The sequence below is a fragment of the Pundamilia nyererei genome, unplaced genomic scaffold, assembly GCF_000239375.1.
Source record: "Pundamilia nyererei isolate P.nyererei 1_Seehausen unplaced genomic scaffold, PunNye1.0 scaffold00436, whole genome shotgun sequence".
Lineage (NCBI taxonomy): Eukaryota > Metazoa > Chordata > Actinopteri > Cichliformes > Cichlidae > Pundamilia > Pundamilia nyererei.
In genome coordinates this window covers 85742-91271 of record NW_005187837.1, presented here as the reverse complement: position 1 = coordinate 91271, position 5530 = coordinate 85742, and the positions used below count along the sequence as shown (strand labels likewise).

Sequence of the window (5530 nt, the reverse complement as noted above, 5' to 3'; positions counted from 1 at the left end):
TGTGAGGGGTCTGTGATGATTTTCCCTGCCCGTTTCATGGTTCTTGAGAGGTACAGATCCTGGATGGAGGGCAGGGGGACGCTGATGATCCTTTCTGCTGCCCGTACAGTCCGCTGCAGTCTGCTCCTGTCCTGTTTAGTGGCTGCACCATACCAGACTGTGATGGAGGAGCACAGGACAGACTCAATGACCACAGTGTAGAACTGGATCAGCAGCTCCTTTGGAAGACTGTAGGGTTAGGGGTTGTCTCAGGAAGTACATCCTCTGCTGGGTCTTTCTGAGGATGGAGTTGAAGTTGGTCTCCCACTTCAGGTCCTGGGAGATGGTTGTACCCCGGAACTTGAAGATCTTCACAGTCAACACAGGGCTGTCTGATATGGTGAGGGGGGGCAGAGTTGAGGGATGTCTCCTGAAGTCCACTGTCATCTCTACAGTCTTAAGAGTGTTCAGCTTCAGATTGTGCTGACTGCACCAGAGTACCAGCCGCTCAACCTCTTGCTGGTATGTGGACTCATCACCATCCTGAATGTGGCCAATGACAGTGGTGTCATCTGCAAACACATTTATGTACAATGTGTTCCATAAAGATTGCTACGTGCAATCTTTAGTAATTTATTGAATGTGTTCATAAAAAAGGACCAAATACAGTGTTATTCACACTGTCACAGTTACAATGACATTGATCTATGATTCATTCAATCATAATAAAACACACCTAACTCAAAGAATAAACCAGTGCCGTCTATACATAACAGACAACTTAAAGAACTTATGTTAAATTGTATATAGGTCCATCTTTGTGTACTGTGTTACGAGCAGGCTATCACAAAATAAAAAACAAACAAACAAATAAAACAAATCCTTTAGTTGAAGCTACAAACATGGCAAAAGGAGAAGTGACAGACCTAAAAACTATCTACATGAAATGAACAGTATCTGAACATCATGTCCTTAAAAAACAGGAAATAATCCAGCAAAGACCTGACACAGGACCTGAGCGATGCATGTGCTCTTTCCATTCCCCTGCTACTCACCTCATCAGAAACGGTCTCAGTGGAAGGGTGGCTGTCAAGAAGCCATTACTGAGGAAGGGAAATGGAGAGAAAAGGCTGAGGTATGCCAAATTACACAAGAACTGGACTGAAACTCAGTTTCAACAGCCCTTATGTAGTGATGGATCCACATTTAAAATGTTTAGTTCAAATCGCCATGAACATACACAGAGGAGGGAGCCAACACCCAAAGAGGAACTTTGAAATGCCCTTCAAGAAGCCTGGAGAACTATTCCTAAAGAGTAAATACAGAAATTAGGAGAAAGCTTGCCTAAGAAAGTTCGGGCAGAGTTGAATAAAGATGTTCATACCAAACACTGATCTAGCTGTACAAACGCCATTTTTTCCTTTATATAGTGCAATTCCAAAAAAGTTTGCAGAATAAATCCTAGTTCTCCTCGCAAAATATAAAGAAATGAAGAGTGGCTCTGTTCTTCAGAAAAGGACAAACATGGTCATTTGTTAAGATGGTTAAAATAGTGAATGTTTAATTTCACAGGACCTCGAGCGGTTTTCACAACGTGACACTGACATGGAAGCATATAGCAGCAGTGTTGGACAGATTCCTGAAGTACATAAGGAACATTTTAAAGTTGACTTTTTCTCCAAGAATTCGACCATTTGGATAAATCTGGGAGCTAGATATTCCCTGTTTTGACATTTGTGAGATAAGAGCAGAATTGTTGACAGCTGAGTTTGTGTTACTGACACATGCAGACAGAAACAGGAAGATGTTTATAGTACACTTAGTATTAACTGAAGGTCATGTTGATGAGTCTATCACCTTCACAAGGGAGATTAACCAGCTTGAAGCCCGGCACCGAGAATTATCTAATATTTAGTACGAAGAATGTCTGAGGTAAACTCAGTGCACGCATCTTGTGTTTTTACATAAACTGTATGTGATGTGCACTGAGAATCTGCAGGTCTCCACTGCGAACTGCGCCAGATTCTGTTTAAAAAGACTTGATTTGGTTCTTGTTCTACTCTCTGCTGTTCGTAACAAAGTCACAGTTTCTTCCAAATTGTAAATCGAGGTCAAGTCTCATTAAGTCACATTCATGCTGTCCCTTCCTCTCTCTCATTGTGATCAAATACAAAAAGCAGCAGCAAGCAAAGTGAAATCTCATTTACGCTAACATTACATGTCCGTCTAGAACTATGTCTCTTACCATGAGGATGTTACTTTGATGCACACCAGCTGCATATGTTGCTGTCCAAACTAACCCCTGAAGCATCAATACTCCCTTCAGCAGCCTCCCAAAACAAGACAGTGTCTGCAACACAACTAAAGCTGCTTATAAATGCACAGAGGAACATGACAAATAGTCCAAGACAGGTAGTCCTGACAGGAGTGAACAGCGAGGTGAGGCACACGAAAAAACAGCCTGAGTCAGAGTCACTGCTGCATCAACAGTCACATTTCAAATATTTGGTTGTAGTGTTTACAGTACAGCCTCTACTTTTGTTGCTGCTTATTTGGCAAGTAGTGACCAGGTAGGGTGAGGAAGCTCAAAGATGGCGACTCATTATGTAAAACCATCCATGCAGCTAGGTACACATTGAGCGTGTTCAAGTGCATCACCTTGAAAATATTTAGCACATGACTGGAATTTGAACTTGAAAGATGAAAAGAGCACACACAGTCCTGTTACTTTCAGAGTACAGCGCTGATTCGATAAACCTCAGTGCTGTAAACCACAGTCCTGAAAGGAATATAAAAAGTATTCATTAATATGTGCTTATGTACACCTTGATGCTTCCCATGCTGATGCTGATAACACGGTATTATCACATAATGCTAATGAATGTGGTTATAAACTGAAATTAAAACTATATGCAAAGAAAAAAACAAAACCCCAAAAAACCTCTCAAACAACTACCGAGCTCAGGTATTTAAACATGGAATTTTAACACAGCATACACAGAATAGCCTCAATGACACAAACAGCTGTAACAAAACAGTGCCTCAAAATAAAATGCCTCAAATATGTGAGGCATGAGCATGCATGTGGGGGTTTTACTGATGCCTTCTATTTCACCCTCTAAATGCTCTAATTAGAACATCTCTTCTTCTCCACTGCTTTTTAATACCTGCTGTTAAGGAAAGTACCTGCTGCACACATGCCTGTGGGTGGGTGCACACACACACACACCAATAAAAAAAAGTAATATGATGAAATTAATATATGCCTGAATGTAGTCTGTGAGTTCACGTTATATTCTTAAGAAAAAAAAATTACGTATCTCTGTTGGGACCAAAAATTGGAATGTTGCTATACCAACTAACAGCCCTTATGAGGACAAAATGCTCGTGGCCATGAATTTAAAGGCATTTTTAAGACCCAAAATGTGGTTTTAGTGTCAAGGTTACAGTTAGGCTAAACCTGACCGTAACCTAAGGGTTAGAGTAAACGGCTAAGGAAGGCACTATGTCAATTAGATGTCCCACTAAGATATGAAAACGCAGTGTGTGTGTGTGTCTGTGTGTGTAAGAGAGATGCTATTAGCTGAACAAAACTGGACTCTGTGATAATGATAAGCTTGGCAGCCTGCCAGGCAGACAGATAATACCACAGTAGTTGGTGACTGAGTGATTTCCACCAGAGGCCATTTCATCTCAGCAGCAGTCGTCAGCCTGTAGGCCAGGTCTCCAACAGTGGTCACGCAGTGATCCCAGGAATGTGAAAACAAATGTTTTTATAAGGGGTGAGCTGTAATGATAGGTAAACTACTCATTATATGCCTCGTCTACATATCTGGCATCAGTGCTCCAGTTTCACTCACAGGTAATGACAACTTGTCAATGAATAAAATAAAATAATAATAATAATGATAATTTTAAAAAAAGAGTTTCCACTATTTGTAAATATAAGTCATGAAATCTAGCAATGATAGTTATAATTCATATAATGAGGTAAGGAATACTGGAATATGTTTAAATTAAAACATTAAAGTCCACAGCTTTTCCATCAGTATTTTGTTTTCTTTTGTTGCAATTTAACTTTTAAAAATGTATTTATTTGTAATTCAGTGATCCTGAGCATTTTGTGGCTTATAATATTTTTGGGAAAACGAATGATGACAAAAAGGAAATATCCTTATTATTGGTGTTATTACTATTCATGCACATGGTGAGAGGTACTGTTTTGTTGTTGTTTATTAGTCATATTGTTTGTCATGTTTGTTTGTAAGTACACATAAATTCAGGTACAGATGTTTTGGTAAATCACTGATTTGTACATATATTTTTCATAGGCATGAATTATACACAGATTTGTGCCCATGCGCTGTTAGTAAATGAGCCCATTGTTTCAGTTTTGTGGTTCATTTTGAAAACCTATACGATGCTGCCATGTTTCTTTTAGAAAGAAGAGGTTTTCTGATGGACACACTTTCGAACAAGCCTGACTTTTTCAGTCTTTTTCCAACTGTGCCATCATGAACTTTAACATGTTAACTGAGGCCTCACAGTCTGAGATGTTGCTCTTGGGTTTTTTGCAATTTCTCTGAGCATTTCATGTTTTGACCTGAACATTGTGTTAACACACAGCTATATGGTCCAGACCAGCAAACTACCAAAGCCTCTGCCTTCATAAGGCACCTGGCTGCTAGATTCCCTCTTAATTCCTGTGGAAGCACATTTCACAGGACTGTACAGAGTCCAGTTTCAAGTTACTTTCTTTGTACTCGTTTGTAGATTTGGTCTGCAGTTAGTAGGTCATCCATCCTCATTCATGCACATTTTCAAAATAAACCCAGGCAACACAACAGATATGCATAGTAAAACATACTGAAAAAGGAAAAAGAAATACCTTACTGCTAAATGACCAGCAGTAAAACCAAACTTCCACAAAGCCTAAATTATGCCAAACCAGATGCAGAAAGTCAAATGTTTTTATATTTACTGTAACTTGAGGTCTCTTTGTTTGCGTGTTTTGTTTTTTAGACACTTCATACCAGATGGGTTTGCAAATTGCTAGGTTTACTATGAGACAGGAGGAGACTCTTTATAGTCCCTGCTTCCTCTTAACAACTTCAGAAAGTCTGGCTCCTGAAAAATGTTCAGAAGTTCAGCCAAGAAAGACACTGTGGGTTGTTTTTTTTTGTAAGTGATGCAGCGGGCGCAGTGTTTTGATCACAAAGTGGCTATTTTGCCCCAAGTTTGCATCTTCTGATTATGCCTGCTGTTGTGCATGTATGATAACATGTAGCAACAGCCAACAAGATCCACTACAATTATTTAGTGACTTTACTTATACAGCAGTCACCAAGACAACAGCTAGATTTCACTTTATAATGCATGGGAACCAGAGCAAACAAAGCAGTCTGTCACGAACACACTAAAAAGCACATCCACGCATGCATACATGCACACCTCCAAAAGTGATTAAACCCAGCAGGAGTGCAGGCCTCAGCACTCTTCTCCCTAGTTGCTGACAGCTTTGGTTCACATGCTTTGTGTGTGTGTGTGTGTG

The 5530-nt window shown here is 39.8% G+C and overlaps 1 protein-coding gene across 2 annotated transcripts in view; it reads right to left on the bottom strand.

The window, feature by feature from the left end:
* Positions 1 to 5530, bottom strand: part of bcar3 (BCAR3 adaptor protein, NSP family member) — an 80464-nt gene that overhangs the window by 55597 nt on the left and 19337 nt on the right. The gene's annotated exons all lie outside the window — the stretch shown is intronic.